The sequence below is a fragment of the Montipora capricornis genome, chromosome 11 (genome assembly GCF_036669925.1).
Source record: "Montipora capricornis isolate CH-2021 chromosome 11, ASM3666992v2, whole genome shotgun sequence".
NCBI classification, from domain to species: Eukaryota; Metazoa; Cnidaria; class Anthozoa; order Scleractinia; family Acroporidae; genus Montipora; species Montipora capricornis.
This window is the reverse complement of record NC_090893.1, coordinates 7,081,988-7,096,987: the sequence shown is the minus strand read 5'-3', so window position 1 is coordinate 7,096,987 and position 15,000 is coordinate 7,081,988. Positions and strand designations below refer to the sequence as shown.

General features: G+C 39.2%; 1 long non-coding RNA gene across 1 annotated transcript; it reads left to right on the top strand.

Moving 5' to 3' along the window:
• The first annotated feature begins 468 nt into the window (after positions 1-468).
• LOC138024047 (uncharacterized) lies at positions 469-11,835 on the top strand. Its single transcript, XR_011126875.1, has 7 exons — positions 469-883; positions 3,792-3,934; positions 4,437-4,665; positions 6,761-6,903; positions 7,406-7,582; positions 9,029-9,245; positions 10,795-11,835. It is a non-coding gene; the product is annotated as an uncharacterized lncRNA (long non-coding RNA).
• Positions 11,836-15,000: the final 3,165 nt, after the last annotated feature.

The window sequence follows — 15,000 nt, the reverse complement described above, 5'->3', positions numbered from 1 at the left end:
TTGGATGCCTTTGCAAATTTTTTCCTTAGTTCAAACAGTGATAACCTTTTAAGAATGTGATGATCACTAATAATTAGTAATTTCCAAGTTCAGATAAGCATTTAAACCTTGTATAAAAAGTAACATCAGCCATAAAGCGTCGTTGTTGAAGAGATCTCAAATTAGCGAGTTTTATAATCACTGTCAGCTTTCAGGATCATTCTTGAGGTCCTCCTCTGTATACGTTCTTATATTGAAGACTACTCCAAAGAAAATAAAGAAAAACAAGAAATTAAACACTGCTTATGCAAATTAGCTCTCACGAAACCGTCGTTAACTACTTGCAGGGTTCGTGGTCGGGCAAAACTCCTGCAAGTAAACCCACTAAAAAGAGACGATCTCTGCAAGCGCATTTGGACAAACGACTGGTCATGGGATCACGCTTAATACGAAGAAAGGAAACATCACAAGACGACAATGAGGAAGAATTAAGACCAACAAGACAAAAAGATGAAGTACGAGGAAAACACGAACAGCGAAATTACGATACCCCAGCTCGTAGCTGTCAGAGAAGTTAGTCTCAATGCAACATCGAGTAAAAGGCGCAGAGCGGCCAAAGATGCAAACAACAAGTACAAGAGGTCGTGGACGCAGATGGGGAAGGGGAACCAACTGCCGAGGACATTTCCTACAGAACGTAAATATTGTTGAGGAGATAAAAGAGAAGTGCGTAAAATCCACGCGTTAATCGTAGAAAAGGAGACTATTTCCTTTTCGAAGATCTCCCGAGATATGAAAGCTTTCTTTGCCGCAAACTAAGCCGAGTAGTTACAGTTAAAGGCGAAACACCCCTCGGAGTGAAATGAACAGCGAGAACTATCCATATCCGACAACAACAACTAAGGTAACCTATCCATTTTGAGAGGAGTATTTCTATTAATTTCGCGCAAGACAAAGAATAATAAAGAAAAGCAGTGGTGACAAACATTAAAGTATAAACAAGCGCACTGTTTGAAATTATTTACATGACGTTTCCTATGCTTCGACATACATCCTCAGAAGTGACCGTTTACTACGAATTCAAACTTTTTAATATGTAACCTATTAAGTAACTACTTATTAACAATAATTGATTAATGAATTAACAATTAGTTAACAGTCACTTCTGAGGATGTATGTCGAAGGATACGAACGCCAAGTAAGTAATTTCAAACAATGCGCTTGCATGTTTTTGTCACGCCGTTTGATGCATAGTTCTGGTTTCGATAAAGACGGCAATCAATAATGCCGTGCAAGCAAAGTCACGATTCCCCTCCCCCTCTATCTGCAACCTCGTTCCCAGGGCTTCTCCCTCATTTGGGGGTGGGGCTTTTTTTACTGCCCCGCCCCCTTCTGAGGGAGAAGCCTTGGAAACGAGGCTGCCCCCCTTAAAAATTTTATTATAATTATTATAATTAACATAATTAGTATAATTATAATTCAAATTATTATAATAAGTATAATTATTTTAATTATTATTATTATTATTATTAGAAACATAGTATTAGGTTAGTTTCGGGTGCAGACAATTTTTTTTAGATTAAACTAGACCCTCCGTGATAGTACACTGGGTTGCTTGTAGTTCGTGCACTGTCCCAGCCAACTTTTTTTCAAGTTGGGGGGTCATTAAGACCATTTAATTAAGGGATCACCCAGAAGTCATACCAGCAGAGGCCCTTTGGCTCGCATGTCCTCACATGTTCGTACGACTAAAAAGATCCTTTTCTGACGTAAAAAGCTGGCTACCGGCCTATCATTTGTCAAAAAGAAGAAATTCCTGTCCTCTTTGGAAAAAACAGACAGGCATTGCTTACGCGTGGTAGTGAAGTAACACAGCGATTTATTCCATATAGAATGTCAACTGAGCTGTGTGTTGTCTTCCAGGAGATTCAAGTTATCCTTGCGTAATATGTAGCTCTTACAGTACAGGATATTGTTTTGGTATTGTCTATCATTGTAGTGCCATGGTAGAAGTCTTGGGTAAATAGCCTGAGAAGACATGTGGTTACTAGCAAAGTATTGAACCCAGAAAGATTGAAGAAAATAAATGGGAAGTGAGAAACATTGGCTTTTGGGCTGACATGTTGATAATTGATTTTTGCTACGTTCAATTTTGGCTGCAGAAATAAATCGCAAAATCGAAAGTCACATAGCCGGAATTCAGCGGGCGCCATGATTAAGTTACCACGGCATGTTTACTCGCCAAACAGTGAAGCATCCGCGTCAAATGATGGCAAGATACCCGGTTTTCATAAGTTTCTTTTTCTGTCAAGTGTTATAAAGTTTGACAATAAATGAGCGAAGTCAAAACAAAGATCACAATCGCCCAAACCTTTAGGTTGACCATTGTTTCTGCTAAGTCAAAAATTTACTCTCCAAGACGAGGTTATTTATCACCAGGTAATTCCGTCATTTTGGAAATAGCCGCTACTTTATTATTCATCGGCGTCACAATTTTTTGCTGATTTTGCGGCTCAGTTTGTTGAAACTCAAGCACGCTTGCAACAGACCTGCTTATTTTCGTGAACCTTTCCTGCTGACAGAGCAATACTAAAAATGTCCTCCCGTATCACATTTCAACCTTGAGCTCGAAAATTCAATACACATTACGATATTATAATTCACAAAGGCAGAAAATATCACAGAATCCTTTTCCAGCGAAACATTTTATTGAAACAAGCAACATAAAAGATGCACTAAAATGCCATTTGCATTGCAATGACTTTCGAGGCCATTGCTGGTTAACGAGAATAACAAACTCACGAGGCAGAATGTATATTTATATTTAATTAAGTTAGCACAACAGAAAGACACTAACCTCATTTTGACACGAAAATGCTTTACTATTGCCATAAAAGCTATCCAGTTAAGCTCGCATATTATAAAACATGATGAATTCATAAAAGCCACCTTTTCCAGGGAACAATTATTTGAAAGAAACAACATATTTGCTATTAGAGGCAAAAACCCCTTTCTATTTTATTGCGTGCATGAAGAGAAAAAAACTCAGTTGTGTCAAATATGTGCAATATTACACCAAATTAAAAGTTCAGGATCAAACCGTTTCCATGAAGAACCTTTTCCTTGAATAATGAAGCACAAAATAGACGACAAGCTTTCTTTCAAATAATTCTTGACTGTCACATTTCCAATTATGTTTTTAGTGAAGACTGTGCAGAGTTGATCACAGATCCACTTGAGGTGTTCGATTTGTTCTGTCTTTGAACCCATAAGTTACCAGATAATTTTCCATTTGGTTTCAGTGTTCTACATAACAGCACACTTGGTAAAATTAGAAATGCACCTCACTTTGATTTCGGTTCGACGGGCGACAGATTGTTGTCGAAGTCCATTACTCGTCGCTTGTAAGATTCCACCGCCTGTCTTGTTCAGTATTCAATTGACTTGCCATTATTGAACTTCATAAGGGTATATTTTGTTCAAAGATCCATTAAAACGCCATTCGCGTTGCATGACTTTCGACGCCATTGCTGGTTAAGTTTATCATTCTACTGTGTCCACCAGAGAAATCTACGCATTTCAACTACCCTCTCGATCCTAAGAAAATACGAGCAGAAGGCTCTATGCACAAAGATACCACTTAGCAGGGGAGTGACAGGCAAGACTTTTACCGACATGGAAAAAAAAAGAATACCAAACAAATGCCACCGAATTTCCGACTGGGATTGCCCTACGGCAACCCAGTAAAAATACAAAATGTACATAAATAATTAAAATAAAAACTTAAATATGAAATATATCATTTATTGCAGTTAAAAGGCGTTCCGATATCGATGTGTGTACAGTGCAGGGACGAGTTGACTGTGGTTGGAGGAAGTGCTGTTGGAGAGAGAATTTAGCAACAATTAGTTAACAGTCACTTCTGAGGATGTGTGTCGAAGCATACAAACGGCAAGTAAGTAATTTCAAGCAATGCGCTTGTTTGTTTGTCACGCTGTTTGCGTCTTAATTTGGATGCATAGTTCTGGTTTCGATAAAGACGGCAATCAATAATGCCGTGCAAGCATAGTCACGATTCCCCTCCCCCTCTATCTGCAACCTCGTTCCCAGGGCTTCTCCCTCATTTGGGGGAGGGGCGTTTTTTTATTGCCCCGCCCCCAAATGAGGGAGAAGCCCTGGGAACGAGGTTGCAGATAGAGGGGGAGGGGAGGCGTGACTATGCTTGCACGGCTCTCCGAGGGACTGGGGCTGTGTGGGAGATTGAATTATCATTCAACCCCAGCCCTAGTCCCCCATGAGAGCCTGCTCGCAGGCTACATTATTGATTGCCGTCTTTATCGAAACCAGAACTATGCATCCAAATTAAGACGCAAACGGCATGACAAACCAACAAGTGCATTAATTAGCTTAAATATTATACTTATTTTAATTATTATTATATCAATTATTTTTATTAGAAACAGCATCAGGTGTTCCGATGTGCGTACAGTGCAGGGACGAGTTGACTGTGGTTGGAGGAAGTGCTGCTGAACCCTGCTAAACCAGTGAAACTACATCATGGGAACTCACAGTTAATATGAGCAACTCTTTGTCAGCTTTTTAACTTGTGCGGCCAAGCAGAAGTGAATTACTTGGTTCATCTCTTTTTGCTGTCAACATGTTCATGGCAGGATCATTGACTCAACGGTAAGAAATTTCAAATGGGTTATACGTCAAGTTTAGCTTTTAACTTACTATTGTTCTGTTAATTAAAGGAGAAAAGTTTAAACTTCAGAAGAATTCACTTTTTTTCGTTTGGAGCTGACCATGTTTAATTTTGGAGTCTGCTTTTTGAAAACCTCAAGGTTAACTTAACCTTGTTATTGGGATTTTGATGTTGCCCCTGTCTCTTCCAACCTTAAACTAAATACATGTAGAAAAATTTATTAAGGAAAAGCATGTTAGTACTTGTAATTACTTTGAGTAACTTCTAATTACTGGAAATGTAATTGGCATAAAGGAGTTGTTTTCCCTATCCAGTTATGGTATTTTGACTGTGTACTTAAGATTATTTTATCGTCAATCTCGAAAGAGGATTGAATTTTTTGGGTGGATAATTTGTGAAAGAGTGTAAGGAAAATATCGTCCGTGGCGTAGTATAATTCATTTTTCACTGCTTGAAGTGCTTTGTCATGCGTGCCAGTAATAATCCATTTTCCGTTATGTTAAGGAAGTGACATCCCTAAAGTTGTGTTCCGTTGGGGGTCTCTCTCTCTCTCTCTCTCTCTCCACATGATTACTTTCACTGGTGTCTTGTTCCAAACTTCTTGTCTCCTGTTACTTTTTAAAGCCTGCTAAACCAGTGAAGCTACATTGTGGGAACTCACAGTTAATTAACCTTGAGTTTCGGTTTTGACCTAGAGAAGGTAACTCGCGTATTAGCCTTATAAAAAGAACAAGTTGAAACTTCTGATGTATTCATGTCCTTATTGTTTGGAGCTGACCAATGTTTGGAAGTTTTAGAGAACACTTCCTGGGTACGTTAAGGTTAACTTAACCTTATTATTGGAATTTTGATACCGCCTTGTCTCTTCCCACTCTGAAATAAGAACATGTAGAAAAATCATAAGGAAGAGGGAAAAGCCTTTTTTTCCCCATCTGGATATAGTATTTTCGACTCAGTGTAGAGGAGATATCGTTAACGTCACCTATTGTCATTGCTTAACCAGTGACGCAAGGTCATAGGACTTCAAAATTTACATGAGCAACTCTCTACGAGCTTTTTGACTTGTGCGGACGAGCAGAACTGGCAGCATCAAGGCAGCAGTGAAGTACTTGGTTCATCTCTTGTTGCAGTAAACGCGTTCATGGCAGGATTGACTCGAAATTAATTTAAGCCATGGGAAAAACTGTTTTAATGAGTGTTTGCATCAGGAAAACGAATTATTAGAATCACTTACAACTTTACTGGGCACAGCGGTCTTAAATAATTCAGTTGTGTCGTTAATAACACTTAAGGTGATTCCTTAGTAGTAGAAGATGTTGTTGTAAGATTTTCCTTAAACTTTTCTCGATTATTCCCTACATTATGGTGACTCGAAATGTGCAATTAAATAAATAGGTCACCGAGCTTGTTCGCAAGATATAACTTCCTCAAGTTACTCATTTAATCATTTCGACTTCATCTATCAAGGACAAGTTTGTTCTGTCGGTTCAGGCTACGTTTTGCAGAACAGGAAGCACAGCTTTGACGTAGTTCTTTAAATAACAAAACAGATGAATTGTATTGCTCAAAAGGAATAATTTAACGTTTGTTTTGTGTGCACAGGCACACGTCTTGAAAAGGCACTGACTAATATTCTCCGGGTGTGTGATCTCAAGGAGACAATTTTGTGTCCATGAGTGATGGCTTTCCTGTAACTTTTTTGACGTAAATTTTTTAACATTTTTACAGCACTAAGGTGATGAGTAACAGAATAAAATTATGCCAAAATGCGTTGCATGACTTTCGACGCCATTGCCGGTTAAGTTTATCATTCTACTGTGTCCACCAGAGAAATCTACGCATTTCAGCTACCCTCTCGATCCTAAGAAAATACGAGCAGAAGGCTCTATGCACAAAGATACCACTTAGCTGGGGAGTGACAGGCAAGACTTTTACCGACACGGAAAAAAAAAGAATACCAAACAAATGCCACCCAATTTCCGACTGGGATTGCCCTACGGCAACCCAGTAAAAATACAAAATGTACATAAATAATTAAAATAAAAACTTAAATATGAAATATATCATTTATTGCAGTTAAAAGGCGTTCCGATATCGATGTGTGTACAGTGCAGGGACGAGTTGACTGTGGTTGGAGGAAGTGCTGTTGGAGAGAGAATTTAGCAACAATTAGTTAACAGTCACTTCTGAGGATGTGTGTCGAAGCATACAAACGGCAAGTAAGTAATTTCAAGCAATGCGCTTGTTTGTTTGTCACGCTGTTTGCGTCTTAATTTGGATGCATAGTTCTGGTTTCGATAAAGACGGCAATCAATAATGCCGTGCAAGCATAGTCACGATTCCCCTCCCCCTCTATCTGCAACCTCGTTCCCAGGGCTTCTCCCTCATTTGGGGGAGGGGCGTTTTTTTATTGCCCCGCCCCCAAATGAGGGAGAAGCCCTGGGAACGAGGTTGCAGATAGAGGGGGAGGGAAGGCGTGACTATGCTTGCACGGCTCTCCGAGGGACTGGGGCTGTGTGGGAGATTGAATTATCATTCAACCCCAGCCCTAGTCCCCCATGAGAGCCTGCTCGCAGGCTACATTATTGATTGCCGTCTTTATCGAAACCAGAACTATGCATCCAAGTTAAGACGCAAACGGCGTGACAAACCAACAAGTGCATTAATTAGCTTAAATATTATACTTATTTTAATTATTATTATATCAATTATTTTTATTAGAAACAGCATCAGGTGTTCCGATGTGCGTACAGTGCAGGGACGAGTTGACTGTGGTTGGAGGAAGTGCTGCTGAACCCTGCTAAACCAGTGAAACTACATCATGGGAACTCACAGTTAATATGAGCAACTCTTTGTCAGCTTTTTAACTTGTGCGGCCAAGCAGAAGTGAATTACTTGGTAAAAACTTAAATATGAAATAATCATTTATTGCAGTTAAAAAGCGTTCTGATATCGATGTGTGTACAGTGCAGGGACGAGTTGACTGTGGTTGGAGGAAGTGCTGTTGTAGAGAGAATTTAGCAGGGGTTTCAATAAGCACCGACAGCCGACGAAAAGCGCTGGCTACTTCGCTCAGAGAAGTCGGCTACTTTTTCCCCTAAATTGAATTAATTGAGGGATTCCTTCAAACCTGAAGTAAAATTCATTTTGATCGACTTGAATGTACTTTTTTTAACCTCAATTTCAAAATAATTATCAGATTTGATATTGCCATCTTTGAGCTACAGTGAACGGCTATAACTTTTTTCCGCAGTTTGGCCTAGACCAACCGTCACATTTTTTTACGTAATTCAATTACGTTTAGTTACGTCCCCAAACATGTCAAGACGTTTAATGTAAAACAGGTTGTTATTGAGTAACCGTCAAGACTTGTTTTCCAAAAACAGTAAATTTTTCGTTTGTTCAGATTAAAAGGACATATTCCTATCGTTCGACAGAACCGATTTCTGTTTAAATTCGCGCTTGAAAAAACGCGCAAAAAAGTTTGCCGTTCCCGGCAGCTTGAAATTGGTAGTAATGATGACAGGAAGTTGTCGAAACGTCATATAACATTAAAAATCGTTCATTTTCCTTTTGAAATGGTCCAAATCTTTCTTCGCTGGCAATTTTCAAGAGAATGGGCTTAATTGCACACAGTGTCTCTGTTGATAAGAAATCTCCCTTTATCTTTGTACTCAATGTGGTGCCCAGAATGCTGGAAATCGCATTTCAGAGCTTCCAGATTTCACAATCTTCTGGGGGGGGCATGCCCCCAGACCCCCCTAGACGAAGGGGCCTAACAGCTAGCCCCTTCTTGATACAGTCGGCTACTAGACTCAAACCAGCTGCCTACTTCAAATTTTATTGAAACCCCTGATTTAGTAACAATTAGTTAACAGTCACTTTATTGATACAGGCTACAATCGTGTTAGGTGTCAAACAAAGGTAACTATCAGAAAGCACTCTCCTTATAAGTCCCACTGCTAAAAAATTAAGCTGACAGTGGGAAAAACTGTTTTTAATGAGTGTTTGCATCAAGTAAAAAGAATGTGTTCAATAATACTCTTGGAATCATAGGCAGAAACCTGTCAGAGCTCAGGTTCAGTGGTGAGAGCACTCGCCTCTCACCAATGTGTTCCCAGACTCTGCGTCACATGTGGGTTGAGTTTGTTGGTTCTCTACTGTTCTCCGAGATGTTTTTTTCCGGTTACTCCAATTTTATACTCTTCTCAAAAACCAACATTTGATTTTATTTGCATCAATTTGTTGATTTCAGTGTACTGTGTCCCCAATTAGTGCTCCAGCATTAGAATGACTAGACACTTGAATAAAGTTCCTTTCTTTCTATTTTTTTTTTTACTCCAGTAACATGTTGAAGATGAGGTCAAGAGAAAACCTTGGGCCTATGCTCTGGAGAAGATGACAGGAAGTAAAGGAGGTGGATGTTTCAGCTATCACTGAGTATTTTAAACTCTTGTATGACTGGATGAAGAAACAAAGAAAGGAGATCGGTGATGCTCCACTGGGGTGAGACGAGTACCCTACAATGACTTCTACATGACTACAGACTGAACAAGTTAAGGCAGGTCCAACATCTGGGATTCCTTTCCTCATTCCAGTCATGTTTTACTTTAACGTGATGGTCTTAGCATTTCCATTTGCAGCGTTGGTTTGGTAAAAATGTTTTCAAAAGCAGTAATAGACTCAAGGGCAATGCTTAATGTTGGGTAGGCATATGCGCATAAGGTGCTCGGTCTATAACCATGAAATTGAATTTTTTGTGTGAGTTGACCGAAAAATGGTTTTGGGGTTCCTTTTATTCCACAAACAACTTGTTATGCAGGGAAAAAAGAGGAAAATTCTACGACATCTTTTAGAAACTTAAGCCTTTTTTCCAGCGACTTCTTGTTTATCGATAACTCTATAGTGTAAATTCTCGATATTGATCGATTCACATACTGAAGACTCTAAAACTTTTTATTTTGATCAGCAATAAACTGCTTTTGCTCTCCTGAATTTTTTTTACATAGCCATGGATGGACCTGTCAGTTCTGCAGCCATTCAATTTTTCCATTTCACTCTGACAATTGAGGATTGTGAGCTTTTTCAGCTTTCTTTCAACTCCAACTCTGACTGTTTGTGCTCCAAGGATACTCTAAATTCTATAACATACTGATGATTTAGTAGTAGATAAAAATATGAGCGGGATATCTGTAGGGGCCTTTACAATGGCGAGCCATTGTAAATCCATACAGATCGGACGCGAATATTTTATCCTGCTTGTGAAATGAATACATACATTAAATTAAATGCAAAGTATTGTTATTTTAATCAGTAGAGATCTGTATCAAAAGTTAATGAATACTAATTAGCTGAGCAGGAGTTTGTATCAAAAGTTAATTCTACTGTTTAATAATAATATTCATCAACCCCAGTTGATTTGTATTGGGGTTTACAGTTGTGTACAATATGTGATGTGAATACTGTGCTGGGATTGGTTTGCACCCTAATGAATTATTAATGAATTTTACAACCACAATTACAGACTTAATCTAATATTGTTTGACACTGTGTGACCCCCCTTTTGAAAAATCCTGGCTACACCCCTGCATTGTGGTCCTGTGTATGGGCATCCTTCTTTAAATTTACAAATATTTGTGAATAACTTTTATTCTGTCTTGGATTAAAAAAAAAAGCTCTGCTTGATATCTGGTGGTTTTAACATTTATCTCTTAAACTATGATAATCATGCCCCTACAGAAGAATTCGTAAATACCTTAAGTTCCTTAATTATGGTGTATCAGTTCGGGGAAATACTTATAGTTCTACTCTTAAATCCTTAACAATTCTACAAAAGAGAGCCATATGTATTAATTACTACCTTGTCAAAACCAGATGAGCACTCTGAGCCTCTCTGCAAAGCTCTGGAAATTTTAAAAGAAAAGGACATTGTTTTCTTTTACGTAGTTTTTATGTATCAGTATCATAACAACCCTCTTCCCTCATCTTTTGATAATTTCTTCAGGACAGTATCATCAATTTATCAATACAAAACCAGATTTGCTAAATCAAGTAATATTACATAAAAAATATCAAAACTAACTATGGTCAATTTAACATTTGCCTTGCAGCTGCCAAAATTTGGAATAATTTAAACATCTACCCCAAAAAGAATTCAACAAGGAAGTAAAGCTAAACATCTTGCAGACTTATGAATGTTCATCTGGGCCCGGTTGTTCGAAAGCAGATTAACTTAATCCAGGATTAGCGTATACTTTTATTTCCAGTTTTAACTTTTCGGTGAAAGTTTCTTTTGCTTATTTTTGTTTTTCAAGATTGACTTCTTCTAATGTAAGGTTTTGCCGAATATCAGCGTTGAACAGCTCTTGGGAGTAGAGAAATAAACTTTTAGCGAGAAGCAGAAACGAAGCTAAATTCAATACTTTATTCTCTCCGGAACACCACTCTCAGAAATTACAAAGACGCACGTGTTTATTGAAAGTCGAGGAGCAATAGAGACGCCCCCTCTAAGCATGCAAGTGTCACGGATAGAAATGTAACACAACAATGTTCGAGGCACTACAAACTCCTTGGTTAATTTTTAATCTGGAATTAGCGTTAATCGGCTTTTGAACAAACCGGGCCCTGGTATTTAGTAATGTAGTACTTAGTATTGTAATTCATCTTTTTCTGCTTGCATGCATTGAGTCTTTTGACTGCGGGTTTTCCTTTTTTACTGTTATTTGATTTTCTCATGATATTATCTGTTCCTTAAAATTATCTTTTCAAGCTTTAATATAATTTTTTTTTAATTTGCTCTGAGTGAACTATTAACAAATTTTAGTATCAATTATTTTTTGTGATTGTAATATGTTTAAATATGGTAAAAAAGCTTGTTGTTGTTGAAATATATTTTTGATTCAAGACAACGCTTATTTTATGTAACCTCAGTGTTTGGCTTTACAACGACTTGGAACTTGGTCCTCCTCCTTCACTCTGCGGGGTGGGGTCTGTCACAAGCTCAGCCTGCATATCCAAATTCAGAAAAAGTGGCAACTAACAACTAGATGTAGTCTCATCAGTTGAGCTTAATTGAATTGATAAAATCTGCTTAACTACCCCAGTTCAAAAGAGAACCTTGAATTAACATGAAATAAAGAACTATGATTCTAGTTGAGTGTTTTTTTGATATATATATATGAAGGCTTTTGCATAGATTAGTAGGATGCAGGGAGAAATGAGTCCTTATAAACTAAAAAATGAAGGAATGAAGGGACGAATGAATGAAAAAAGTAGAACGAATGTAAAAACAAGGTTTAACCGCGCACCGGTGGCTCAGTTGGATGAGCACCAGGTTGTCACGCGGGAGGTCGTGAGTTCAACTCGGGCCGGACCAACACTCAGGGTCTTAAATAACTGAGGAGAAAGTGCTGCCTTTGTAATTACATCTGCAAATGGTTAGACTCTCTAGTCTTCTCCGATAAGGACGATAAGCCGGAGGTCCCGTAAAAGAACCCACACACTGTTCGTAAAGAGTAAGGCATGTAGTTACCGGTGTACCTAAGTTCACCTCGTTTTACCACGTTTACCCACATCTACCCTAAGTAAACCACGTTTACCCACATCTACCCTAAGTTAACCAGGTTTCACCACATCCACCCTAAGTTAACCAGGTTTCACCACATCCACACTAAGTTAACCAGGTTTAACCACATCTACCCTAAGTTAACAACGTTTACCCACATTTATCCTTATTTAACCACGTTTACCCACATGTACCCTTACTTAACCACGTTAACCCACATGTACCCTAAGTGAACCCCGTTTAAGCACATTTACCCTTAGTGAACCACGTTTACCCACATCTACCCTTAGTTAACCACGTTTACCTACATCTACCCTACGTAAACCACGTTTAACCACATCTACCCTAAGTTAACCACGTTTACCCTCATCTACCCTAAGTGAACCACGTTTAACCACATCTACCCTAAGTGAACCACGTATAACCACATCTACCCTTAGTTAACCATGTTTACCCACATCTACCCTTAGTTAATCACGTTTACCCACATGTACCCTACTTGAACCATGTTTAACCACATCTACCCTTAGTGAAGCACGTTTACCCACATCTACCCTAAGGTAACCACGTTTACCCACATCTACCCTAAGTTAACAACGTTTACCCACATCTACCCTAAGTTAACCACGTTTACCCTCATCTACCCTAAATGAACCACGTTTAACCACATCTACCCTAAGTGAACCACGTTTAACCACATCTACCCCAAGTAAACCATGTTTACACACATCTACCATAAGTGAACCACGTTTAACCACATCTACCCTTAGTTAAGCACGTTTACCCACATCTACCCTAAGTTAACCACGTTTACCCACATCTACATGTACCCTTAGTTAACCACGTTTTCTCACAAGTACCATAAGAGAACCACGTTTAACCAAATCTACCCTTAGTTAAGCACGTTTACCCACATCTACCCTTAGTTAACCATGTTTACCCATATCTACCCTAAGTTAACCGCATTTAACCACATCTACCCTAAGTGAACCACGTTTAACCACATTTACCCTAAGTTAACAACGTTTACCCACATCTCCCCTTAGTGAACCACGTTTACCCACATCTACCCTAAGTGAACCACGTTTAACTACATCTACCCTTAGTTAACCACGTTTACCCACATCTACCCTTAGTGAACCACGTTTACCCACATCTACCCTAAGTTAACAACATTTATCCACATCTACCCTAAGTTAACCACGTTTACCCTCATCTACCCTAAACCGGGTTTACCCACATCTACTTTAAGTAAACTACGTTTGCCCACATCTACCCTAAGTGAACCACGTTTACCCACATGTACCCTAAGATAAGCACGTTTACCCACATATACCCTAAGATAACCACGTTTACCCTCATCTACCCTAACTTAACCACGTTTTCCCACATCTACCCTAAGTTAACCACGTTTACCCACATCTACCCTAAGTGAACCACGTTTAACCACATCTACCCCAAGTTAACCATGTTTACTCACATCTACCCTTAGTTAACCACTTTTACCCAAATGTACCCTAAGTGAACCACGTTTAACCACATCTGGTCCTATATACTGCTCAGCGCATTTCTTCTTGGTGTCCCACTATCCCTTTATCCTGTTTTTGTGGGTTTCAGCTGGAAAGTCTCGAACACCTATTTTTCTTTTGTCCTCTTGTTCAGAGTGGGTATGCTTGGGTCCAGACTCAACTCTCCCGGGCTTCCCCTCTGGCTCCGTCTATTTCTCTTCGCCATGCCCTCTTTGGTTTTTCGTCGGATGAGATGAGTTGCGTTCCCGAGGTATTTTGCTACCTGTTGAACGTTTGTAAATATCTGGTCTGGTTACAGCGCAATGATCACCGTTTTCGCTCAGAGCCCCCCAGCGCAGTTCACCTTATCTCTGGTATAAAGGCCCGCCTACGTTTTTATCAGCCTTTGTATTTTAAACGTTTTAACTCTAGCCGTCGCCGCAAATACTTCCTCCGCCAGTGGGGTGGTAACGGTGTATTTGGACTCATTAGTGGTTCCTCCTTCGTTTGCTCTTTCTAGTTCATTCGCTCTTGTAAATATTGCTTACACTTATTATTTTCATCTCCACGTCTGTTTTTAATCCTTTTTTGTTGTTTTGCCTTTTATTAGCATGTTTCGCGTTTTAGATTTTTTATCTCTGTAGGAGATAAGGATTCGACTCCCCGACGAATTTGGTGTGCCGGCCCCGTTTAGGGGGTGCTCCCTCTCCTGGGCGATCCCCATTTCTGTTGTTTCCATTTTCTGTTGTCAAGACTTCCGGGCATTGCACCTCGCTCGGGGGATCGCCTAAATACAAAAAAAAAACGTTTAACCACTTTTACCCACATGTGCCCTTAGTTAACCAAGTTTACCCATATCTACCTTAAGTTAACCACGTTTACCTACGTCTACCCTAACTGAACCACGTTTAGCCTCATCTACCCTAAGTTTTTCACGTTTACCCTCATCTACCCTAAGTTAACCACGTTTACATCTACCTTAAGTTAACTACATTGACTCACATCTACCCTAAGTAAAGTACGTTTATCCACATCTATCCTAAGCTAACCTCATTCGACCACTTTTACCTTTAGTTAACCACGTTTACCCACATCTACACTAAGTTAACCACGTTTACCCACATCTACTCTAAGTGAACCATGTTTTCCCACATCTACCCTAAGATGTAGGATTACCCTAAGCTAACCTTATTCGACCACTTTTACCTCTAGTTAACCACGTTTACCGTCATCTACCCCAAGCT